General features: G+C 44.6%; 1 protein-coding gene across 2 annotated transcripts in view; it reads right to left on the bottom strand.

Annotated features, from left to right (window-relative positions):
- LOC137321636 (geranylgeranyl pyrophosphate synthase-like) overlaps positions 1-27574 on the bottom strand; it is an 80342-nt gene that overhangs the window by 21162 nt on the left and 31606 nt on the right. The window lies entirely within an intron of this gene.

The raw sequence follows: 27574 nt of genomic DNA, 5'->3' as shown, positions 1-27574 counted from the left end.
GCTGGCTACTTCCTGCATTTGTATTCCTTCTTGCATTGTTACTCTTATAATTGCTATTTACTGTTATGCCAGTTAATCAGTGGAACAACCCAAATAATATCCAAGGCTAATAACAGTGACAAAAGGTTCAGACATGTGTTCTCTTCAGAATGAAGTTTAAAAAAAAAAATGGTGCCATGTTTTGAACATGTTTCTCAGGTTGCACCATTCCTGATGCCATGTTCATTCCGTTCTTTTCACCCCCCCCCCCCCCCCCCCTCCAAAGTCACAACTGATGAATAACCTTGGGACAGAATTATTTTAAAATGTCGACAGTGGGTAGCACTCTCGCCTCAGAGTTAGAAGGTTGTGGGTTCATGAGCACAAAATCCAGGCTGACACTCCCAGTGCAGTGCTGAGGCGGCGCTGCACTGTCGAAGGTGCTATCTTTCAGATGAGACGTTAAACCGAGGCCCTGTCTGACCTCTCAAATGGACGTAAAAGATCCCACGGCCACTATTTCGAATAACAGCAGGGGAGTTCGCCCAGGTTTCCTCAACCAACATCCATAAAAACAGATTATCCAGTCATTATCTCATTGCTGTTTGTGGAACCTTGCTGTATGCAAATTGGCTGTGGCATTTCCCACATTACAACAGTGACTAGATTTCAAAAGTATTTCATTGGCTGCAAAAAGCTTTGGGACATCCTGAGGCTGCGAATGGCGTTATATAAATGCAAGTCTTTCCTTCTTTCACATATAACTTGGTTACAAACTTCAAATATGAATGTATTCAGCAATTCGAAAGTCCAATTAAATGACCATCTAAAGTCGCGATCCATGAATTAATTTTTAATGTGAACCCTGCAGAACAAATTATATTCCAAGTAAAATGTAGCAAACATATGCAACACAAGAGCCTGGTCCAAAAATGACACTTAAGGCAATTGGTGATTTTGTAGCAAACCTGTAAGCTGCAACATGGCCCATTTAAAAATAGGAAGTCAGAGTGCCTGCAGTATTCCTAGCAGTAATGGAGGGATTCTCATTATGTTTTCGGTGGGAAAGTAATCATACTGTACAGCAGACTCCCATACACAACACTGGCACCCAGTATCAAATACCGGCTTTTAAAGGTGGAAGCAAAAAGGAGAGAAAGTCACAGCATAAAAGCTTGCGTGAACAAGTGTTACCTCCCTGGTGTCAGGGTAAGGGATATCTTGAAGCGGCTGGAAGGGAACCTGGAAAGGGTAAGGTCCATTTGTCGTGGTCCATGTCAGGGCCAATGACTTTGGAAAGAACAGGGAGGAGGTCCTGCTAACAGAATATCAGGAGCTCTGAGCCAAATTAAAAAGCAGGACCTCCAAGGTTGTAATCTCAAGATCATCACCCAAGCCATGTGCTAATTGGCACAGGGATAAGCAGATCAGGAAAGTGAATACGTGGCTAAAAGACTGGTGTGGGAAGGACAGGTTCCATTTCATGGGACACTGGCTCCAGTACTGGGACAGGAAGGAGCTGTACTGTTAGGATGGGGTCCACCTGAACTGGAGTGGGACCAAGGTCCTAGCTGAAAAGATGAATAAGGCTATAGAAAGGACTTTAAACCAACAAGGTGGGAGATGGGAGGTGCGGTGGTGGAGAAAGAGGGTTCAGCTACAAATAATGGTAAAACTGAGAACCTAAAGATGAGTAAAAGAGATGAGGAAAGGTCAGAGTGCAAAAAGAAATATAAAGGCAAGTTTAGACAGTAGTATAGTTACCTGACACAAATAAAACAAGAGTGTTGAAATAATATAGGAGTGCAACTTAAGTGAGAGAAAAACACCATCAGCGCATATGGGCAGGGTGGGGACTGTTAACCAAATCAGAGTTATCTACACAAATGCACGTAGCATAAGGAATAAAACAAGTGAACGTGAAGCACAAATTCAGCTCAAAGGGTACGATGTAATAGCCATTACAGAGACCTGGCTACAAGCTGGGCATGGCTGGGAGCTATAAAGTCTTTAGTAAGGACAGGGAAAGGAGTAGCAGCAATATTGATAAAAGACAATATTACAGCAGTTGAAAGAAAGGGTGAACATCTTTAGATTCTCAGTTTTACCATTATTTGTAGCTGAACCCTCTTTCTCCACCTCCCACCCCCCACCTCAGTAAGGGTGAGCAGGCAGTGGAAGCACTTGGGTAGAATTAAGAAACAGCAAAGGAAACACAACTGGTGGGAGTTGTCTGCAGACCTCCTGAAAGCAGTGATTCAGTAGCGGGATGCAAAACTAGAGTTCTGAGAAGCATGTAGCAAAGACAAAGTAGTTATAAGGGGAGATTTTAATTTTCACATAAATGGGAGATGCAAAACAGCTCAAGGCAATGACTTTCTACAGTGCATCCAGGATAGTTTTCTGGAACACTCTTTTAGAATGGGCAAGGGAATAGGCCATACAAGATTTAGTAATGAGTAACTAGCCAGAATTAATTAATAACAGTAAGGGAGCATCTTGCTAACAGTGACCATAACATAAGAGTTTGACATTAAGTTGGAGAAAGAGAGATCCCACATAAACCAAGGTTTTAAACCGAAGTAAGGCTGACTTCAAAGGAATGAGATGCAAGCTGAACACGCTAAACTGGTCTGAGTTGTTAACAGAAAAAACAGTGGGAGGTATTCAAAGAAGTATTTAGTACAAGACCAATACATACCTCTAAAGAGCAAAAGTTCAACTTGTACAGTCAAGCAACCATGGTCAACATCTGAGGTAAGACAACTTGCATTTATATAGCGCCATTAACGGAGTAAAACATCCCAAGGCACTTAACAGGAGTATTCAAGCAAAATTTGACACCGAGCCACATAAGGAGATAGTAGGACAGGTGAGGTAGGTTTTAAGGAGCGTCGGGTATAGAGATTTAGGGAGGGAATTCCAGAGCTTAGGGCCTAGGCAGCGGAAAGCATGGCCACCAATGCTGGAGGGATTAAAATCAAGGATGTGCAAGAAGCCAGAATTGGAGCAGCAGAGATCTTGGAGGGTTGTAGGAGGTTACAGAGATCGAGGGGGGTACGAGGCCATGGAGGGATTTGAAAACAAGGAAGCGAATTTTTTAATTGACGCATTGACGGACTGGGATCCAATGTAGGACAGCGAGCATAGGGATGATGGGTGAATGGGACTTGGTGCGAGTTAGGATACAGGCAGCAGAATTTTGGATGAGCTCAAGTTTACAGAGGGTGCAAAGTGGGAGGCTGGCCAGGAGAGCATTGGAATATTCGAGTCTGGAGATAACAAAAGGCATGGATGAGGGTTGCAACAACAGATGAGCTGAATCGGGGCGGAGGCAGAGACGCAGTATAAAACTAAAAGAAGTGACTTACACAAATGCAAAGAAAAGTGGTAGTCCATCAGACTGGAGAAACATAGAAAGCAACAAAGAGAAAGAAAAGAGCTGTGAAAAGGATATATGAAAAAAACTTGCAGGTAACGTAAGGCTAATCATAAACGTTTTTATAAATATATTGCACCAATTCGAAGCCTCAACTTTGCACCACATTTATTAATGACTTGGATGAAGGACTAGAGAGTTGTATATCTAAGTTTGCAGATGGGAGCAGGAAGTTGCAAAGGGACAGTCAGATTAAGTGAGTGGGCAAAACAGTGGCAAATGGAGTTCAATATGGGCAAGTGTGAGGTCATCTACTTTGGACCCAAGAAAGACAAATCGGAGCATTTTCAAAATGGTGAGAAACTAGGAATTGTGGAGGAGAGATTTGGGAGTCCAAGTACATATTACTAAAAGCTAGTACACAGGTACAAAAAGCAATCAAAAAGGTTAATGGAAAGCTGGCCTTTGTCTCAAGGAGGCTGGATTCACCAGAATACCAGGGCTTAAAGGGTTAAATTATGTGGACAGGTCGCATAAACTTGGCTTGTATTGCCTTCAGTGTAGGAGATTGAGGGGTGAACTAATCGAGCTATTTACAATGTTAGAAGAATCAGATATGGTAGACATGGAGAAACTATTTCCTCTGATGGGGGAAATCCAGAACAAGGAAAAAAAAATCTCAAAATTAGAGCTAGGCTGTTCAGGAGCAAAAATCAAGAAACACATTTTCTCACAAAGGGTAGTAGAAATCAGTAAATTCCACCCCCCCCAATCCAAAAGGCTGTGGATGTTAGGACAATTTGTTGGGTAAGGGTACCAAGGGATAAGGAGCAAAGGCAGGTAAATGGAGTTAAGATATAGATCAGCCATGATCTAATTGAATGTTGGAGCAGGCTCAAGGGCTGAATGGCCTACTCCTGTTCCTATGTTCCATTCAACAGCCAACTTAGGGGTCCATCTGTTCCAATCTCTGTTTTCCAGTCAGAATTACAGGTACTTACAGTTCTAAAACAGTACAGTATGCTACATCCACCCCCCCGCCCCCCCACTAAGCATAAATTCATTTTCCTTCGTGAGCCAAGGTCCAATCCCACCTGGCAGCACTGGTGCCACTCTGAACTGATCACCAGGAGGCACACTTCTCCAACCATGTGGGGAATTGGTTTGCCTCCACTCACCATCTTCCCTCCTCTTCTCCTTCTCCCCCCTCCCCCACAAAGAACAAAGCCTTAATTTAAGCCAACTGGCACACAGGGATCAAACCTGATTCTTAACAGTCCATGGTGATGTACAGTTATGGCACAAAATCAGAATATTCAGTATATTCAGATTTATTCTGTGAAGGGATGCAACACTTGGTGCTGCTTTATGATCCATGGGACATTGTAGAATATGTAATGGAACTTTGAAGCACATTGTCAGACCAACATTTATTACACAATACAGTACTTGCAATTGGCTATTAAAAATAACCGCCACTAAATACCAAGTATCAGCTTTATGTATAATTAATAAAATCACAAACTAAACAAGTTATACAATTAATATGAAGTCAATTGTACTGATAACAGCAAGGCCCCTGTCAGCGTGCATCAGCTCATTGCTGCAATTCTAAAATGTTGGACAGGCTGCTCATAAGATCAGTCTGTGAGGACAGTTTTCAAAAGCTGCTTTAATACTGTTCTTTTTAATTCAGATCCTGGGTGTCTAGCACCTGTGAGTCAGTGTCTGCTGTTTACGCTGTTAAATAAGTTTTCTGTAGCCCAGTAGCGAACTCAAACCTACTTTCTCCTGTTACGGAAAATGTCTTTGGAATTAGGAACTTGCATTTATATTGGGTCTGGTCCTAAAGCACTTAACAATCAATGGATTACCTTTGAAGCGGAATCACCGAGTGCAGAAGCTGCAACCAATGCATTCATAGCAAGGTTCCACAAATAGCAAATTAAGGAATGATCAGATAATCTGTTTTTGGTAATGTTGGTTAAAGGGGGAATGTTGGCCAGGACACTGGGAGAACTCCATGGTCTTCTCTGAATAGTCATGATGTGGAGATGCCGGTGATGGACTGGGGTTGACAATTGTAAACAATTTTACAACACCAAGTTATAGTCCAACGATTTTTATTTGAAATCTACAAGCTTTCGGAGGCTTCCTCCTTCCTCAGGTAAATGTCAGGAGCTCCTTGAAGCCTACGCATTTATACATCATAGAACAATACATGGTGTTTACAGACTGCCCCTGCAACTGCCCGTTGCCAAGGCAATCACCTTGTTTTCCTGTTTGTTTTTTTGTTGACTGTGTATTCGGGGGTTCTGTAGGTGACACCTCTCTGTCTGAACACGACGAAGGAGGAAGCCTCCGAAAGCTTGTGAATTTAAAATAAAATTGCTGGACTATAACTTGGTGTTGTAAAATTGTTTACAATTGTCAACCCCAGTCCATCACTGGCATCTCCACATCATTGTTAAATAAGATTTCCCCTAAAGCAGCACCCAAGAACCTCACCACAGCTGTGGAATGGGTATGAGATGGAATTGCACAATGAATTTTCAGAGTTTCCAATCTCAGCTATTGACGTGTGCATGAGAACAAAGTTAGACACTTCCTCAGAGAGGGGAACAAAATGTCAAGACTGCTACCCATGGTTGCTGTTGAGCATCTCCCAGAGACCAATCTCAGAACCACAATGACAAGTCTTGGAGCAGGTAAGGAATTTTAACTCCCCACATCCTCATCTGAGTAAACAATTTGCTTCCAGACTTGGTCAAGATGACTTGGTAACTGGTAATCAAGACATAAACCAAAGTGCAAACTCAGCCACTGTTTTTCCTCCCTCAATACATACATGCACCTACATCGTAATAACCCAGATGATGATAAACTAGGATCCACCCATTCCCCTGAATGTACACCTACATTTCAAATTTAAAGCAACTGTTATTGGCAGGGGACTGATGCTCTTTTCACACTTAGCCTGTTAATGCATTACTCCATCATACTGCTTTGCCATTTACCTTCTTCGATAAGATTACACAGAATTTACAGCACAGAAACAGGCCATTCGGCTAAGCTGGTCTATGCCAGTGTTTATACTCCACACGAGCCTCCTCCCTCCCTACTTCATCTAACCCTATTGGCGTATCTTTCTATTCCTTTCTCCCTCATGTACTTATCAAGCTTCCCCTTAAATGCATCCATGTTATTCGCCTCAACTATTCCATGTGGTAGTGAGTTCCACATTCTCCCAACTCTGGGTAAAAAAAGTTTCTTCTGAATTCCCAATTGGATTTATTAGTGACTATTTTATATTTATGGTCCCTAGTTTTGGACTCCCCCACAAGTGGAAACATCTTCTCTAAGTCCCAGCAGTTCAAGAATCATGGGTTAAATAATTAAGTGAATAAAACAGCTCCAAAAGGTAGTGGAACAAATACAAGAAGCCAGCAGGTAAATGGAAGAGAGAGCCAAGGTCTGAAGTGTTAACTGTATCCATGTGATTTCTATCAATTAGTGTTAATTGTATTCAGGTGGTGTGTATCAATTGGGGATTCTCACATCCATTTATGAGAGCTTATCCAGGGTGTGGGGTGGGTAATGTGGATGTCTGTGAATAAAGGCTTGGAATCAACTGAAGACCAGCCTCTAGTATTCTATCCTTCACCATCTGGCTATCCAATTTGGACATGAAGTTGCTGAAGGCATTGTACAGGCTCAGCAGGCTACAGAGCACCCAGTAGAAAGGGGAGATACTGTCCCTTCAGCTGAGTTTGGTTAGGATATGTGGAGATGCCGGTGATGGACTGGGGTTGACAATTGTAAACAATTTTACAACACCAAGTTATCGTCCAGCAATTTTATTTTAAATTCACAAGCTTTCGGAGGCTTCCTCCTTCCTCAGGTGAATGATGTTGGAGCATTGTACAAAGCTGAAGTTGAAATGTGGGTTTGCAGGGAGGGGGAATGAGATCAAAGTAGTGCGCCACAGGGACTGGGCACCAGCCTTTGGTGAACATCTCTGCAAGGAGCAGCCAGTCTTCCCAGTGACTCACCATTTCCTCTTGCCCTCTGACTTTTCAGTCTGTGGCTTCTTACACTGATTCAACCAAATTCAAACCAAATCTTCAGGAACAGTATCTCATATTCCCCCTGGACACACTGCAGCCCATTAGACCAAATACCCTATCCTCCCCTATTTTCCTGCCATTTCCTCCCATTCGCATTCCAGTTTGTCCCCCTTCACCTTGGAGGTGTTTCGCTAACTTTTTGATTTTTTAAGTGCTCTTGACTACTGGAAGGAGACTGCTGTATTTTAATTCAGCCCTTTTCATTTCTCTCCCTCATTTATTTAAAAATATCTGTCCAGAGATTATTAAACTGATTAGCTACCTGCCTGCAGTGGAACTTGGCATATTAGATATGCGACTGTGACCCACGATTCTCCCCATATCTCTCATAATTTTGAGTCGAGTCAAGAAGCTCAGCATGTGTGAATCAGTACTTTTGAAGTGTAGTCACTGTTGTACTCCTGCTAAATCTGATTGAACAATTTAATTTATGGCCGTCACAATGACACATAGCTACTCACTATAACTCACTGTATACAAACTGATTTGGGATGCTAAGAGATGTAATAAAGAGCAATATAAATCCAAGTTCCTTTTTTCTTTCTCCCACCTTCCCAATAAATCATTCTTCCCTGTTTCTCAATTCCTGCTGGTTCTCTTTCTTCCTCTTACCCTGCTTTATTCTGGCACTTTTCTTCGATTTTCTCTCTTCTCTTTCCCCCCCCCCACCCCAGCATGAACTTCTCAGTTCATGCTGACACTCTCTTCTCCCTCTCTCCCACCCCCAATTCATGGTGCCACTTCTCGTCCTCCCTGACACTCCAACCTCACACTCATCCTGGATATCGAATTGTAAACAATTTTACAACACCAAGTTATAGTCCAGCAATTTTATTTTAAATTCACAAGCTTTCGGAGATTTTCTCCTTCCTCAGGCAAATGTTTCAAGAGCTCCTTGAAGCCTACGCATTTATACATATAGAACAATACATGGTGTTTACAGACTGCCCCTGCAACTGCCCGTTGCCAAGGCAATCACCGCGTTCAGACAGAGAGGTGTCACCTGCAGAACCCCCGAATACACATTCAACAAAAAAACAAACAGGGAAAAAAAAACAGAGAAAAAAAACAGAGAGAGGCAGAAACATCCGGAAGGCAGAGAGAGCCAGCAAATGACCCATTATATTAAAAACAGATAACATTTGTTCGCTGGTGGGGTAACGTGTAGCGTGACATGAACCCAAGATCCCGGTTGAGGCCGTCCTCATGGGTGCGGAACTTGGCTATCAATTTCTGCTCGACGATTTTGCGTTGTCGTGTGTCTCGAAGGCCGCCTTGGAGTACGCTTACCCGAAGGTCGGTGGATGAATGTCCATGACTGCTGAAGTGTTCCCCGACTGGGAGGGAACCCTCCTGTTTGGCGATTGTTGCGCGGTGTCCGTTCATCCGTTGTCGCAGCGTCTGCATGGTCTCGCCAATGTACCATGCTCTGGGGCATCCTTTCCTGCAACGTATGAGGTAGACAACGTTGGCCGAGTCACAGGAGTATGAACCATGCACCTGGTGGGTGGTGTCCTCTCGTGTGATGGTGGTATCTGTGTCGATGATCTGGCATGTCTTGCAGAGGTTACCGTGGCAGGGTTGTGTGGCGTCGTGGACGCTGTTCTCTTGAAAGCTAGGTAGTTTGCTGCGAACGATGGTCTGTTTGAGGTTGGGTGGCTGTTTAAAGGCGAGTAGTGGAGGTGTGGGGATGGCCATAGCGAGGTGTTTGTCCTCATTGATGACATGTTGAAGGCTGCGGAGAACATGGCGTAGTTTCTCCGCTCCGGGGAAGTACTGGACGACAAAGGGTACTCTGTTGGTTGCGTCCCGTGTTAGTCTCCTGAGGAGGTCTATGCGATTTTTTGCTGTGGCCCGTCGGAACTGTCGATCGATGAGTCGAGCGTCATATCCCGTTCTTACTAGGGCGTCTTTCAGCGTCTGTAGGTGTCCATCGCGTTCCTCCTCGTCTGAGCAGACCCTGTGTATTCGCAGGGCCTGTCCATAGGGGATGGCCTCTTTGACGTGGTTAGGGTGGAAGCTGGAAAAGTGGAGCATCGTGAGGTTGTCCGTGGGCTTGCGGTAGAGTGAGGTGCTGAGGTGCCCGTCTTTGATGGAGATTCGTGTGTCCAAGAAAGAAACTGATTCTGAGGAGTAGTCCATGGTGAGCTTGATGGTGGGATGGAACTTGTTGATGTTATCGTGTAGTCTCTTTAGTGATTCCTTGCCGTGGGTCCATAGAAAGAAAATGTCGTCGATGTATCTGGTGTATAGTGTTGGTTGGAGGTCTTGTGCAGTGAAGAAGTCCTGCTCGAACTTGTGCATGAAAATGTTGGCGTATTGGGGTGCGAATTTGGTCCCCATGGCTGTTCCGTGTGTTTGGGTAAAGAACTGGTTATCGAAGGTGAAGACATTGTGATCCAGGATGAAGCGGATGAGTTGTAGGATGGCTTCCGGAGATTGGCTGTTGTTGGTGTTGAGTATTGATGCTGTCGCAGCGATGCCGTCATCGTGGGGGATACTGGTGTATAGTGCCGAGACGTCCATCGTGGTGAGAAGTGTTCCTGGTTCAACTGGTCCGTGGGTACTGAGTTTTTGTAGGAAGTCTGTAGTGTCACGACAGAAGCTGGGGGTTCCCTGTACGATGGGTTTCAGGATGCCCTCGATGTATCCAGAGAGGTTCTCACACAGGGTTCCGTTGCCTGATACGATGGGACGTCCGGGTGTGTTGGCTTTGTGTATCTTTGGGAGGCAGTAGAAGTCTCCCACGCGGGGATTACGTGGGATGAGAATGCGTAGGATGCTTTGAAGGTCTGGATCGAAGGTCTTGATCAGTTTGTTGAGCTGGTGGGTGTGTTCTTTGGTCGGATCTGCGGGTAACCGTCTGTAGTGTTCCTGGTTGTCCAGTTGTCGGTATGCTTCTTTGCAATAGTCTTTTCAACGGACCAGTTGAACCAGGAACACTTCTCACCACGATGGACGTCTCGGCACTATACACCAGTATCCCCCACGATGACGGCATCGCTGCGACAGCATCAATACTCAACACCAACAACAGCCAATCTCCGGAAGCCATCCTACAACTCATCCGCTTCATCCTGGATCACAATGTCTTCACCTTCGATAACCAGTTCTTTACCCAAACACACGGAACAGCCATGGGGACCAAATTCGCACCCCAATACGCCAACATTTTCATGCACAAGTTCGAGCAGGACTTCTTCACTGCACAAGACCTCCAACCAACACTATACACCAGATACATCGACGACATTTTCTTTCTATGGACCCACGGCAAGGAATCACTAAAGAGACTACACGATAACATCAACAAGTTCCATCCCACCATCAAGCTCACCATGGACTACTCCTCAGAATCAGTTTCTTTCTTGGACACACGAATCTCCATCAAAGACGGGCACCTCAGCACCTCACTCTACCGCAAGCCCACGGACAACCTCACGATGCTCCACTTTTCCAGCTTCCACCCTAACCACGTCAAAGAGGCCATCCCCTATGGACAGGCCCTGCGAATACACAGGGTCTGCTCAGACGAGGAGGAACGCGATGGACACCTACAGACGCTGAAAGACGCCCTAGTAAGAACGGGATATGACGCTCGACTCATCGATCGACAGTTCCGACGGGCCACAGCAAAAAATCGCATAGACCTCCTCAGGAGACTAACACGGGACGCAACCAACAGAGTACCCTTTGTCGTCCAGTACTTCCCCGGAGCGGAGAAACTACGCCATGTTCTCCGCAGCCTTCAACATGTCATCAATGAGGACAAACACCTCGCTATGGCCATCCCCACACCTCCACTACTCGCCTTTAAACAGCCACCCAACCTCAAACAGACCATCGTTCGCAGCAAACTACCTAGCTTTCAAGAGAACAGCGTCCACGACGCCACACAACCCTGCCACGGTAACCTCTGCAAGACATGCCAGATCATCGACACAGATACCACCATCACACGAGAGGACACCACCCACCAGGTGCATGGTTCATACTCCTGTGACTCGGCCAACGTTGTCTACCTCATACGTTGCAGGAAAGGATGCCCCAGAGCATGGTACATTGGCGAGACCATGCAGACGCTGCGACAACGGATGAACGGACACCGCGCAACAATCGCCAAACAGGAGGGTTCCCTCCCAGTCGGGGAACACTTCAGCAGTCATGGACATTCATCCACCGACCTTCGGGTAAGCGTACTCCAAGGCGGCCTTCGAGACACACGACAACGCAAAATCGTCGAGCAGAAATTGATAGCCAAGTTCCGCACCCATGAGGACGGCCTCAACCGGGATCTTGGGTTCATGTCACGCTACACGTTACCCCACCAGCGAACAAATGTTATCTGTTTTTAATATAATGGGTCATTTGCTGGCTCTCTCTGCCTTCCGGATGTTTCTGCCTCTCTCTGTTTTTTTTCTCTGTTTTTTTTTCCCTGTTTGTTTTTTTGTTGAATGTGTATTCGGGGGTTCTGCAGGTGACACCTCTCTGTCTGAACACGGTGATTGCCTTGGCAACGGGCAGTTGCAGGGGCAGTCTGTAAACACCATGTATTGTTCTATATGTATAAATGCGTAGGCTTCAAGGAGCTCTTGAAACATTTGCCTGAGGAAGGAGAAAATCTCCGAAAGCTTGTGAATTTAAAATAAAATTGCTGGACTATAACTTGGTGTTGTAAAATTGTTTACAATTGTCAACCCCAGTCCATCACCGGCATCTCCACATCATGGATATCGAATGTCACTGCAAGGTTTCGGTGGAAATTCCTGATCTTGGGTGAATCCCTGCTGACGTTACACAATGGTGATCAATCACCTGGAGCATCAGCAGGAGGTAGGAGCTGGGAACACAAACAAGTGGACACTACCCTCAAAACATGATCAATTGGCATGTATTGTTTTGTGGGGTTAAGGAAGAAAACCTTTTAATCGAGATCTTGATTCAAAAAGGAACCAGCCTGCAGCACATTGCTGCACTTTGTCAAAATGAAATAACTTTCCACCTGCACAACACTGCATTTATATAGCCCCGTTAACATTGAAAACAGTCCCAAAGTGCTTCACAGAGGCGCAAGAAAAAAAATGGACAACGAGCCAAAGGAAGCGATATTAAGAGGAGTGACCAAAAGCTTGGTTAAAGAGGTGGGTTTTAAGGAGGATCTTAAAAGAGGAGAGAGGTGGAGGAGTTTAGGAAGGGAATTCCAGAGCTTGGGACGTAAATGGCTGAAGACCATCAGTGGGGGGGGGGGGGGGGGGGGGGGGGCAAAGAGGACAGTGATGCACAAGGCCAGAGTCAGAGGAACAAAGAGCTCAGCTGTGGAGGGGGGTAGGTTAGGGCTGAAGAGGGTTTGAGGTCGGAGATAGCAAGGTCATTGAAAGATTTAAACACAAGGATGAGAATTTTAAAATTTGAGGCATTGGGGGAAACAAGCAGCCAAGAGTGAGGACAGAATACGATATGGACAGCAGAATTTTGGATGAGCTGAAGTTTATGGAAAATAGAAGATAGCAGACCATGACAGTATTGGAATAATTGAGTATGGAGGTAACAAAGGCATGGATGAAGTTTTCAGTCGGAGATGGGCTGAGGGAGGGGCAGAGGCAGGCGATGTTGCAGGGGAGGAAGTGGCATTTTTTGTGATGGAGAGGATATAGGGTTGGATACTTGACTTGCAGTCAAATAGGATGCCAAGGTTGTGAACAGAGGGGAACGAAATAGGTGACAAGAGTATGAAGTTTTAAGCAGGATCTCATGATGATAGATTTGGTCTTACCAATGTTTAGCTAGAGGAAACTGTGGCCGATAATAGAGTCTGAAGCAGCCTGACAACAGAGGCATTGGAGGAGTTGAGAGTTGGCGGAGAGGTAGTGCTGGCTATCATTAGTGATAGAGAGGCGGTGGAGGAGGCTGGTGTGTTTGACCGTGTCGAAGGCTGCAGACAGGTCGAGAACGACAAGGAGAGATAAAACACCATGGTCAGTTAGAAAGGATGTTATTTTTCGTCAGGACTCACCTGACGAAGGAGGAAAGCTCCGAAAGCTTGTGATTTAAAATAAAACTGTTGGACTATAAGCTGGTGTTGTGCAAGTCCTTACATTTGTCTGCCCCAGTCCATCACCGGCATCTCCACATCATGTTATTTTTGAATGCTGTTTTGGTGCTGTGGTAGGGACAGAAGCTCGATTGAAGAGATTCAAACAGGGAGCTGTGGGAAAGGTGGACATGGATTTGGGAGGTAACAGCATGTTCAAGAAGTCTGAAGAGGAAAGGAGGATTTGGAGGTGGGGCGGTAGTTTGCAAGTACAGAGGGGTTGACTGTGTTTTTCTTTGGGGGGGATGCTGATCATGGTTTTGAAAGGGAGGGTAATAGTACCTAAAGAAAGGCAACCATTTACAATGGGAGCGCACATGGGGGCCAGGAAGGGAAGTTTGGTGATCAGCAGTTTAATGGGAAGTGGATTCAAGGAAGTAGATAGGTCTCGTGGATCAGATGAGGGAAGATGAGAGTGAGATTAGCGAGAGATGCAGGTTCAAGGGTAGGGCAAGGGCAAGGGGATGTGCGGGAAGCAGAGATGATGGTCTCAGTCTTAAGTGGTCAAGAAGTCCAAGAGCTCTTCAAACTTGTTGGGAGGGCAATGCCAAGTTTTTTTTGACTGTTCTAGATTTTCTTAGTTGAAAGGTTATTAATGGAAAGAGGGCACGAGCGGCGAGGGCACAGACTTGCATTTATATAGCATGTCCCAAAGTGATATACAGCCAATGAAATATTTTTGAAATGTAGTCACTTTTTCAGGCAAACAACAGCTAATTTGTGCACAGCAAGGTATCACAAACAGCAATGTGATAATCTGTTGGTGACATTGGTTGAGGGCTAGGTATTGGCCAAGAAACCAAAAGAACTTCCCTGATCATCTTCAAATAGTGCCATGGAATCTTTTATACAGCACACTGCTTGATTTCTTGACAACAAAGTGGGCAAGGTTTCAATTTAACGTCTTGTCCAGAAAACAGCACTCCCTCCATACTGCTTTGAACCTTCAGTCTAGATTGCGTGAAATCCTGGAGTGGGGCTGGAACCCATGACCTTTTGATTCCGAAGAAAGAAAGCTACGACTAGGCCAATGCTTCACACTGCCAACAACTCAAATTTAACACTAAGCTTAGTCTTTAAATTAAATCCTCACGGTCGGCTGGAAACGAAAAAAATTCCAAAGAAACCAGTATTGTCTATGCTAAGTACAAGTCAACAGTTTGCCAACTCAGTTAAAAGCAGACATTTCACAAGCAAGGCCACTGAAAAATCCACACAGGATTCTTGCACAGAAACGTAGCAACCCGGTTCCCCCACCACCATCCCTCCAAAAAATAAATTAAAAAAATGATGCCCTCTTGATCAGGAAATGTGTTTGACCAAGCATACTCACACACAAATCAAATGTTTGACCTTGTATTCATATACAGCTCACTGATCAAAGTTCACCTTCTTGAAAGCAGAAAGTAAAGTTACCAGAATGCTGAGGATTGCCACTGCATTCGAGCTTGCTCAAATTTCTGGTGCAGGAACTCAGTGTTGTGCAGCTTTCCCTTCATTGGAGAATACAGACAATACTAAACAGAGCAAAGCAGCAAGATTATGCTTAGTAGGAAATGGTTTTCCTCTATACAACTTAAAATGATCAAGTTACATAATTCTAAATAAAAACAAATTTTAGTCATTGCTCTCCCTGAATTTTAAGAATTATGTATTAGTTGATCCCTAAAACTGCAATAACTTTTAAAAAAAAACAGCACTAGTTATTCCTCCACAAAACAAAAAAAAACATGCATCAAGTGCCAGCGAGGGAAACTACAGGGGAAGGAGGCTGCAGATTTTTATCCTTCTGCTCAAGAGTTGAGCAGTGTTCATTTGAAGTCAAGGTGGCTCGCCTGATATTGGTAATCCGTTACATGAATCACGCAGGTGCACGGTACACCAGTGCAATTAATGATTCACCAGCCATCCTGGCTCACCAGGAGGGCCTGGAGGGGAAGGGAAGCTGCATCGTTCTGGCTGGTAAAACCCAGAATACCCCTGTGCAAACTTGGCAGTCCCTAAGCCAGCTTTTGGCTAAGTGGCCTAAGCCCCTACTGGGGCAGCAGGGAAGGGAAGCAGGAGTGGGGGCAAAGAGCACGAGACAGCAAGAAAGCGAGAGCGGCCAAGAGTGAGAAAGAGCAAAAGAAAGAACGCCCTCCACATTGGGCAAATAGAAACCCTGGAAGTGGGTGTGGATTTCTCAGTAGTTTGCTTTCAAGACTCAAACATGATGGGTTTCCACGTGTCAGACACCCAGCTTACTAGAAAAACAAATCTACCCTGCTGAGGCCTGATTTTTTTTTGACCTCTACAATAATCTAGTAAACAGCAGTCAAAACGGCACCAGAAGGGAAAGACCCTGCCTGCTCAATCGCCTCAATTTTCTTTTTTGAGGAAACAAAATCCAAAATGGCCCGCTGAAAACCATATGATCCTCAAAAAAAAGGCTGCTTCAGAAGCTAAAACAGTCAGGACTGAACGTAGAAGTTGGCTAACAAGAAAAAAAACCTTGGGGATTGACATCGGGAGGAAATGGAGAACAGAAGAAGTACTGAGCAGATTGGTATTTGGGCAAGAAGAACTTCACGTGCCCAACATTTGGAAGGGTCTTCCAGGTGGGGTAGAGGGGGAAGAGGTGTAAACTTGGCAAAGGAAATCAGACTGGGATGTCCTCGCGAGGCGCCAGACACAGGGAAGTAACAGCTCAAGTAGGCCGAAGATTACAAAAGACAAACAAATGATCAATTCAGTATTTATTTTTAAAAACTGATCGACCCCAAAATTGATCAATTTCTTATGTGTTACTTCTGTGAAACTCTTTCAGCAGTTGTACACAAAATGATATTTGATTAGCAGTATTTCTCCTTTGTGTTGTACTAGCAACAGAAGACAGGTCGCACAAGTAAATCCATTTCTGAAGACCTACAATGGCTTCCAGTCCGGCAACGCCTCAATTTAAGAATTCTCATCCTTATTTTCAAATCCCTCCATCGCCTCACCGCTCTGTCTCTGTAACCTCCTCCAGCCCTACAACCCTCCAAGATCTCTGCGCTCCTCCAGTTCTGGCCTCTTGCGCATCCCCAATTTTAATTGCTCCACCGTTGGCAGCCATATCTGGAATTCGCTCCCTAAACCTCTCCGCCTCTCTTTCCTTTGAGATGCTCCTTAAGACCTACCTCTGACGAAGCTTTTGGTCACCTGTCTTAAATTTTGTTTGATAATCGCTCCTGCAAAGCGCCTTGGGACATTTTACTACCATAAAGGCTCGACAAAAGTGCAAGTTGTTGTTGTGGAATTCCAAGATTTGCAATCTCTCCTTTCAACTTCCCACTGTAGTGGTAACCACCCCTCTGCTGTTGTTTGATGATCTCCAATCCAAAACTAACAATTCAATTCAAAGCTAATTCTCCTGAGGTGACATGGTTTGATTCCCTTGTTCGTCATGAAGGAAATTGCATACTTTGAACAAAAGAAACCATAAACAGTCTGTTCACCCTGAAATGACAAATTAGAAGCATTACAAAACATTACCCATTAGCAGTTTCCATGTAATGAAGTGATCTGGGCCTTTGGCAACTTGCCCACCTATTGGAGGGTTACTCGATCCTACCCTTTGCACTTCTACAAGGCAAATATTCACGTGGAAGATGACAACTGAGATCCAATTCCGTTCCGCACCAGGAACAGTGGGTCTGATTTCTACCAAATCTTAAGTTTGAAGAATGGGGAAAGAACAGGTGGAGTTGGACTAATTGGATAGCTTTTTCAAAGAGCCAGCACAGGCGAGATGGGCCAAATGGCCTCCTTCTGTAATGTATGATTCTGTGAAGTCCTTTTGGATTGGTTTAGTCAGGGAAAATAGTATGATTTCCCAACTCTATTCTATATTGATTTCAATGGACATGGTGAGTTCATCTAGCTTAAGGAGACTTGGGCAGTTATACTTAAATTGGAAAAATTTCAGATGAAAGAGTTTGAAGTTAATTATTACAATTCCAAGGAGATGCCAGTATTAGGGAATAGAACACCCAGATTGGAAAAGAATGTCAGCATGAAATACTCCTAGTACGCCACAACAAGGTGTGGAGTAAAGCATCTTCTGCTTTGCTCATGTCATGCCGTATTCCCCAACTGCACAATGAATATTTCCACTTCCCATTTACCAGACATTTATATGGCCTTAATCAAGTTGTCAATTCCTGCCTAAATAAGAGCATTTGTGTTGTGAGCCCTCGGTCAGCAGAAAAAGACTTTTCACCCAATCTGAATCGAAAAAGTGAAGACTGCTGCCGCACACACCATCCAGTCCTTAACAGTGTTTGTTATAACCATATGTTTTTATTTAGCCTCCAAGTGTGAAGTACAAATCCACTTTTCTTCATTGTTAAGATGTTAGAGTACGTGTTGTCGATATGATCACCCTCCTTCATCAGATGCAATAGCAAACTCCACAAACAGAATATTTTGCCACCTTCACCAAGGTGGTGGTGAGGATTTGTCTAAAGACAGCTCTAAGGTTAAGCGTAATGAAAGTTTCGAAGAAGAAAAATCAAAAATGTCAAAAAATCAATCAAACTACAGAAATATCAGTTTATGCCAATATCAGGTGACTTTGGGCAGTGCTGCACCCACATTTTTGGGTTTAAATCTATGCCAGTGCATTATTGGCGTAAACGTGGGAAACCCGTGAGCTGGCCTTTCGCATGGGGGATGGAACTACGTAAACAAGCAAACGATTTTGATGGCAGCATCTCTGAAGCGGCGCAACTGATCAAGAAAATTTGCGCATACCAATGTTTCAGCGCAAGTTAGTAATGCATAAATTTCCTCTGAAAAAATGGTGCAATGTCAGTCTTACGCCAAAAAGTTTCAGGAAATTCTGGGCCATTTTGTCCAACTCCTTTCATTTATGAGCTGCCTCCTCATAATCCACTGCCCCTCCAAATTTGATACCATCGGCAAATTTGACCACTTTGCATTGAGCCGTAGGCACCCCACTCAATACCACTCCTCTAACGAGTGCTTGTTGCTTTCTGCCCTTCAATTTCTTATCCATTCTCAGGGTTTACCCTGAATCCCACGGCTTTCAGTTCAACTAACAGTCAACTGCATCTGGAATGTCGAAAGTTGATTAACACCTGCCTAGATGACTAACTTTATTGAATGTGCAATGTTATTCCTATTTTCAGAGCCAATATGCCAACTGATCAGAGATGCTGAAGGCACAGGTCCACTCACTTGGATAGTCTATTTATGAATGAACTATTTAATTTACAATCAAATAGTAATCCAAAATGAACAAATGTAGTCAAGTTTCACTTTTCTTGGGCTTCTAGCCAAATATGCTTTGCAATCAAGCACATGATGTGGAATCTTAAATGGCTGGTTGGAACAACACCTTTACTGTAGCAAAATATCCTAAGGCGCTTCACAGGAGCGTTCTCAAACAAAATTTTGATACCGAGCCAAAGGAGGAGATATTAGGACTGGTCACAGAGGTAGGCTTTGAGGAGCGTCTTAAAGGAGGAGAGAGTGGTGGAGGGGTTTAGGGAGGGAATTCCAGAGCATTGGGCCTTGGCAGCTGATGGCATGGCCGCCAATGGGGGAAGACATAAAAATCAGGGATGTGCAAGATGCAAGAATTAGAGGACCGCAGAGAACTTGGAAGGCTGTAGGACTGGAGGAGGTTACAGAGATAGGGAGGGGCAAGGCCATGGAGGGATTTGAAAACAAGGATGACAATTCTGAAATCAAGATGTGCCGGACTTGGAATCAATGTAGGTCAGCGAGCACAGGGGTGATGGGTGAACGGAATTTGGTGCAAGTTAGGAAACAGGTAGCAAAATTTTGGATGAGCTCAAGTTCATGGAAGGTTCCAGCAGATGAGCTGAAGCAGGGACGAAGACAGATAATGTTACGGAGGTGGAAGTAGGCGGGTCATGGTGATGGAGCTCGGTGGTGGTCGGAAGCTCATCTCAGGATGCCAAGGTTGCGAGTGGTTTGGTTCAACCTCAGACTCAGTTCAGGGACAGACTCTGGAACAGTTCCTACAGATTGGAGGGTGGCAAATATAACCCCACTATTTAAAAAAGGAGGGAGAAAAAACAGGGAATTACAGACCAGTTAGCCTAACATCAGTAGTGGGGAAAATGCTAGAGTCTATTATAAAAGATGTGATAACAGAACACTTGGAAGGTATTAACGGGATTGGACAAAGTCAGCATGGGTTTATGAAAGGGAAATCATGCGTTTTTTGAGGAGGTAACTAGTAGAATAGATAGGGAGAACAAGTGGATGTGGTGTATTTGGATTTTCAGAAGGCTTTTGATAAGGTCCCACATAAAAGGTTAGTGTGCAAAATTAAAGCACATGGGATTGGGGGGAATATACTGGCATGGATTGAGAATTGGTTGACAGACAGGAACAGAGAGTAGGAATAAACGGGTCTTTTTCCTGGTGGCAGGTAATGACTAGTGGGGTACCTCAGGGATCAGTGCTCGGGCCCCAGCGATTCACAATATATATCAATGATTTGGATGAGGGAACGGAATGTAACATTTCCAAGCTTGCAGACGACACAAAGCTGGCGTGGAATGTGAGCTGTGAGGAGGATGCAAAGAGGCTCCAATGTGATTTAGACAAGTTGGGTGAGTGGGCAAGAACATGGCAGATGCAGTATAACGTGGATAAATGTGAGGGTATCCACTTTGGTTGTAAAAACAGAAAGGCAGATTATTATCTGAATGGTGATAGATTGGGAAAAGGGGAGGTGCAACGAGACCTGGGTGTCCTTGTACACCAGTCACTGAAAGCGAACATTCGGGTGCAGCAAGCAGTTAGGAAGGCGAATGGTATGTTGGTCTTCATTGCAAGAGGATTTGAGTACAGGAACAGGGATGTCTTACTGCAGTTGTACAGGGCTTTGGTGAGACCACATCTGGAGTATTGTGTGCAGTTTTGGTCTCCTTATCTGAGGAAGGATGTCCTTGCCATGGAGGGAGTGCAACAAAGGTTTACCAGACTGATTCCAGGGATGGCAGGACTGACGTTTGAGGAGAGATTGGGTCAACTAGGCCTATATTCACTGGTTGTAAACAATTTTACAACACCAAGTTATAGTCCAACGATTTTATTTTTAATCCCACAAGCTTTCGGGGGCTTTCCCCTTCCTCAGGCGTTGTGGAAGGGGAAAGCCCCCGAAAGCTTGTGGGATTAAAAATAAAATCGTTGGACTATAACTTGGTGTTGTAAAATTGTTTACAATTGTTAACCCCAGTCCATCACCGGCATCTCCACATCATATATTCACTGGCGTTTAGAAGAATGAGAGGTGATCTCATCGAAACATATAAAATTCTAACAGGACTGGACAGACTCGATGCAGGGAGAATGTTCCCGATGGCTGGGCATTCCAGAACGAGGGGTCACAGTCTCAGGATACGGGGTATGCCATTTAGAACCGAGATGAGGAGAAATTTCTTCACTCAGAGGGTGGTGAACCTGTGGAATTCTCTACCACAGAAGGCAGTGGAGGCCAAGTCATTAGATGTATTCAAGAAGGAGATAGATATTTCTTAATGCAAAAGGAATCAAGGGATATGGGGAAAAAGCGGGAACGGGGGTACTGAGTTAGACGATCAGCCATGATCATTTTGAATGGCGGAGCAGGCCCAAAGAGCCGAATGGCCTTCTCTTGCTCCTATTTTCTATGTTTCTATGACAGGGATGGAGTCGGTGGCTGGGGAACGGAGTTTGTGGCGGGGACCGAAGACAATGACTTCAGTCTTCCCAATATATAGTTGGAGGAAATTTTTGCTCATACAGTACAGGACGTCGGATAAGCAGTGGTGGGGAGGTAGAGCTGGGTGTCATCAGTGTTCATGTTGAACCTCACGTTGTGTTTTCGGATGATGTCGCCAAGGGACAGCATATAGATGAGAAATAGGAGGGGGCCAAGGATAGATCCTTGGGGGACTCCAGAGGCAACACCCCCAAACTGGTCACCTGTTCCAGTCCTAATAATGTTCTCCTGTCTGACCTAACTCTCCAGCTCTCCTTTCTTATTCCCAGCTCCGTTCAAATGGGCGGGATTTCCATTCCTGGTGTCCTCAGCTCCAGCTGAGCGTATTGCACGTTGGCTAGTTCTTTATTTCGCTCTAGGGAAAACACATACAATGGCTTCTGGCCCAGTCCCACTCTGCTGGACTTTCCATCATTGATCTCCTATTGATTATGATGGGAATATGTGGAACAATCAATGACACAGGACCAACAACAGTGGAAGAATGACACTGTGGAATCCAGGACAGAGAGGAGAAATGGACTGAGCCATACTTTCGATACCTCTGGACTCGATTATTCCAATGCTCTCCTGGCCGACCTCCCATCTTCCACCCTCCAGAAACTTGAGTTTATTCAATACTCTGCTGCCTGTATCCTAACCAGCACCAAGTCCCATTCACCCATTACCCCTGTGCTCGCTGATCGACATTGGCCCCCGGTCCAGGAACGCCTCGATTTTAAAATTCTCATCCTCATTTCCAAATCCCTCCATGGCCTCTCCCCTTCCCATCTCTGTAATCTCCTCCAGCCCTACAACCCTCCAAGATTTCTGCGCTCCTCCAATTCTTGCCTTTTGCACATCCCCAATTTTAATCGCTCCACCATTGGCGGCCATGCCTTCAGCGGCCCTAAGCTCTGGAATTCCCTCCCTAAACCTCTCCGCCTCGCTCTCCTCCTTTAAGATGCTCCTTAAAAGCTACCTCTTTGACCAAGCTTTTGGTCACCTGTCCTAATATCTCCACTATGTGGCTCTGTCAAATTTTGTTTCATAATTGCTTCTGTAAAGCACCTTAGGACCTTTTACTACATTAAAGGTGCTATATAAATGCAAGTAGTTGTTGTTGAGCCAGGAGCAGGCAAGTGCATTCAAGTACCATTCAATCTGAGTGCAAGATACCGAACAGTAGCTAAAGCAGGAAAAATTGGGATTTAATATAACATGTTACTTTCTAATGTGAACGAGGGGTCACAGTCTCAGGATATGGGGTAGGACATTTAGGACTGAGATGAGGAGAAATTTCTTCACTCGGGGTGGTGAACCTGTGGAATTCTCTACCACAGAAAGCTGTGGAGGCCAAGTCACTGAATATATTTAAGAAGGCGCTAGATAGATTTCTCGACACAAAAGGCATCAAGGGTATGGGGAGAGCGCGGGAATATGGTATTGAGATAATAGAGGATCAGCCATGATCATATTGAATGGCGGAGCAGGCTCGAAGGGCCGAATGGCCTACTCCTGCTCCTATTTTCTATGTTTCTAAAGCCATTAAAAAGTAGCATTGGAAGCAGGATCATATTATTCAGAGCAAATTGTATCAAGATTAATGTATAAACTTACGTATGGCAAAGCCAGAGTGGATCAATTACCCTTTGTGAAAATTGCTTACAATTGAATACAAGTTTCTTGGATGCAATTTGATGGAACGAAGTTCTGGTCTCCATAGGAACTCAGCCAGCTACATAATTCAGCAAAGTGTCTGTACCAAATTATCCTTCAAGCAGGGAGTGACAGTCTCGCACTCTAATCAAGCACCAAACCACAATGTTTCGAACTTCTGCTTTTAACCCCATGGTTATCAAAACCAACACATTAGGTCCTTTGACGATCAGATTTTCAGGCACATTTAACATGGCTCATGTGTACACAGAAAATACAACTTGCATTCACATAGCACTGAGACATTGTTCTACATTAAAAGCACTTCACAGCAGTATAATCAAACAAACATGGACACCAAGCTAAAGGAGGAGTATAAGGAGGAGTGACTGGAAGCTTGGTCAGAGGTGGGTTTTAAGGAGGATCTTAAAAGAAGGAGGTGGATTGGTGGAGGGAATTCCAGAGTTTGGGGCCTTGGCTGCTGAAGGCACAGCCATCAATGGCGGGGAAAAGGGAAGTTGGGGTGGGGGGGGTAGGGAAGTTGGGGGGGGGGGGGGGGTGGGGAAGATGGGATGCGATGCACAAGGGCTGGAGGAGGTTACAGAGATAGGGACAGGTGAGAACACAAAGGGATTTAAACAAGGGAATGAGAATTTTAAATTTGACGTTTTGGGGGAATCAGGAGCCAATGTAGATTAATGAGGAGAGAGTGAAAAATGGCTGAGACTTGGTGTGGGATGGGATACAAGCAGAAGTTTGGAACAGCTGAAGTTTATGAAGAGTCGGTGATGGGAGACCAGCCAGGAGAGTATTGGAATAGTTAAGTCTGGAGGTGAAAGGAATGGATGAGGGTTTCATGGACAAATGAGCTGAGGTCGGGGAGGAGGTGAAAGCAGGCAGTCTTTGTGATTGAGAGGATATGGAGTCAGAAGCTCAGCTCAGGGTCAAATAGGGCACTCAGGTTGCAGATAGTCTGGTTCGGTCAGAGTCGTCAAGGAGGGTTATGGAGTTGTTGGCAAGGGTACAGAGTTTATGGAATGGGCTAAAGACGATGGTTTCAGTCTTCTGAATGTATAAGTGGAGGAAATTGCAGCTCATGACTGGATGCCAGTAAAGCAACCTGGTAGCACAGCGAGAACGGAGGGGTTGTGAGAGGCGGAGCTGGATATCGTCAGCATACATGTGAAAGCTGACCATGTCTGCGGATGTTGTTGCTAAGGGGCAGAATGTAGATGACTAACAGGAGGATAGATCTTGGGAGACTTGAGAGGTAACGGTGCGAAGGCTAGAAGAGAAGCCATTTCTGGAGATGCTCTCGCTACGATCGAATAGCTAAGAGTGGAACCAAGTGAGGGCAGACCCAATGAGCTGGAAAATGGAGTATATTGAACAGCTGTAAAATACAAAAAAAACAAATAATCTGAGATATTAATACTGTGCATGTCTACTTAAAATGCACAAATGTATATGATGGAGCAAATCAGTTCTTCAAAATCAAAGGAATAATTCTGCTAATTCCAAGAGGAGAAACAAAGCAATTTGATCTTTTAAGTACATAAAATCGGTGAGTCAAAATTTGCTACACCCACTCCATGAATTTAATGTTTCAACTTTCTTTCAGGAGATGGTAATTTAACCAGTGTGGAAGATTCCTATATCTTATTGGTTACTGGAATGCCACTGAAGTGTCTGCAAAGCAGGCATCCTCTGTTGTTAGAGGAACCCTAAAGAACTTGGGGGCTGAAATTCCACTATGGGCTCATTGGCCGCATTAACATATTTTGCCCTACACGTTTCCCTCTGCAGTCGCAGAGGTGCTTTCCCTGGTTTTCCATTCTCCCCTTAATGACCCATTTGTGCACTCCCTGCATGATTTGCATCACGCACTGGGAGCGCAGAGGTCACGATTTGCTTTGAGAACAGAAAAGTGCAACTGCCGTGTCTTAAAGTGGCAGCTAAACTTCCTGTTGGCAGCAAAATTAGAAATTGGGCATTTTTTGCTGAGCGTTACGCTGATGAGGCAGCAGACTGCTAATGTCCAGGGGTAAGGAGTAAGCCTGTTTCAGGCAAAAAATGGTTTGAATGGTGCAGCCCAGCAATAAAGTCAAAACCAAACAAAAAGGGACAAATGAACGCCCAATTCAAAAGGAACAAGCAATAGAGAAACACCAAGGCCGAAAAACAAGGACACACTGATCTAAGGGTTAGCCTGAATAGTTTGAGAGCTACTTCTGGCTGTTGTGTCTGCAGGAGTGCAATTTGTTTCAAGTTTTAAATGCACATAATGCCGGCCTTGTGCCACAGGTGCAATGAATTGGAATTCTTGGTACAGTACGGACCCACCCCCAACTGAGTGCTGAAATGAAACTCGTGCTGCAGAGCAGTACAGAGCTCACATGATCCTAGCACTTACACATTGGAAAACCCATGTCAAGCACAAAACAGGTGCCCGGAGTCAATCATTTTTGGGGTCCCTTTCCACACATGCCACCAGTGCCCAGGGGTGGGATTTCAGCCTCTTGGACTCTTCCTGCACTAAATAACTTGTGGTTTGTCAGATGTGAAAGCCAATCCAGCTTTTCAGCTCAAGGATTTATAAGGTTTGCTTAGGTTTTCATATCCATCCATTCCATGCAGAATTCACTAGCATCCAGATACTCAGTTGGGAATACGAGTTTATAATCCTCAAAACAATGGTAGTAGAGACAGACATACAGGCATACTGCAAACTAGCTACTTCGGTGCGTTGGTGCTCTTGAAGGGCATTCTGTCCAAATGTGTCAGATGACAAAACAGAGCAAACATCTGGCATTTAACAATTAAATGGACTGGCTCTCGGTGAACTCACTGGTTGTCAATCTGAGAGACAACCTATCAATCTCCAATATGGCATTAGCAGCAATAATGCAGAAGTCGTATTTATGGCCAATTCAAATAAAGATTGGAAAGTGCCCCAACAATCCTCGTCTAGACCTTACACTGGCCTTGCCCTCCCTCAACTTCTGAAACCTTCTTCAGCCCTGGGTCGACAGGCTTCCAACTCTAGTCTCCTGTGCAAACCACACTCCCAGTGTTCTTCACCGATAGCAGAGATTTCAGGTGTCTAGGTCCTACCCCACTCCCCGCCAAAACCGCTTTGCTTTACTACCTTATTCCTTGCCTTTAATAGCCTCAAATCCTTTGGTTGTTTTTAACTTCAATAATTCTTCTTCTACCATTTGATCTATTGTCTGTGCGAAATGCCAGGGGATATTTTATTACATACAAGTTGTTGGCTATCTCCAGACATGGTGCCAAAAACCTACCCAAGGTGTTGAGATTCTGTGTCATTTGCCACACTTTTGAGAGGGCGACACCTGATTTATGTTATAAATTCACAGCATGAGCTGACAAATTTTCAGATCAAAATCCGTGAGGAGTAATGAGCAGCAATTTTGAAATGATTCTGAAATTTCATACTCAAAGCAAAGTAGTTAAATTCACAGATGACAACTAGCTAGCAAGTGAAGAACTTACATTTATATAGTGCCTTCTACATCCTCAGGACCTTTCAAGTACTTCACAATGAATGGATTGCTTTTCAAGAGATATCATTTATGTTTGCAAACATGGCAGCCAAATTGTGCACAGCAAAGTCCCACAAGTAGCAAAAGAATAACCAGATAATTGGTTTTGGCAGGGCTGGTTGAGAGAAGAATGTTGGCCAGGACACCAGGAGATCTCCCTGCTCTTCTTCAAACAGGGACATAGGATCTTTTACATTAATCTGATTAGGCAGGAATGGTCTCACTTTAATTAATGTCTCAGGTGAAAGATGGTACCTCCGACAATGCAGCACCCCCTGGAGTGTCAGCTTAGATTACGAGTTCCAAGTCTGTGGTGGGGCCTGAACCCACAACCTGATTTGGAGCAAGAATGCCAAGCTAACATATCATGAATTCAAGAGGAGGCAGTAAGATCTTAGGGAGCTTAATAAAGTTTGTGCTTGGGCTCATCGGTGGTAACAAAGTCAAAATGGATAAATGCAAAATACTGTGAACAGTTCTGATCTCCATATTGTAAAAAGGATATAGAAGCACTGGAGAAGGTACAAAAAAGGTTTACTAGGATGTTACCAGAACGGAGAGGTTATACCCATCAGGAAAGATTGAGCAGGCAGGGGTTCTTTTCTCTAAAAAGGAGAGGACTGAGGGTTGACCTGATAGAGGTCTTTAAAATTATGAAAGGGTTTGATAGGGTAGATGTAGAGAAGATGTTTCCACTTGTGGGGAGACCAGAACTAGGGGCCATAAATATAAGACAGTCACTAAGAAATCCAGTAGGGAATTCAGAAGAAACTTCTTTACCCAGAGAGTGGTTGGAATGTGGAACTCGCTACCACAAGGAGTAGTTGAGGCAAATAGCATAGATGCATTTAAGGGGAAGCTAGATAAACACATGAGGGAGAAAGAAACATAAGGATATGCTGATAGGGTTAGATGAAGTAGGGAGGGAGGAGGCTCGTGTGGAGCATAAACACCTGCCTAGACCCGTTGGGCTGAATGCCTGTTTCTGTACTGTAAGTTCGATGTAATTCT

This window comes from Heptranchias perlo, chromosome 5, assembly GCF_035084215.1.
Source record: "Heptranchias perlo isolate sHepPer1 chromosome 5, sHepPer1.hap1, whole genome shotgun sequence".
Classification (NCBI taxonomy): domain Eukaryota; kingdom Metazoa; phylum Chordata; class Chondrichthyes; order Hexanchiformes; family Hexanchidae; genus Heptranchias; species Heptranchias perlo.
The sequence above is the reverse complement of the archived record's forward strand: the minus strand, read 5'-3'. Positions and strand labels throughout refer to the sequence as shown.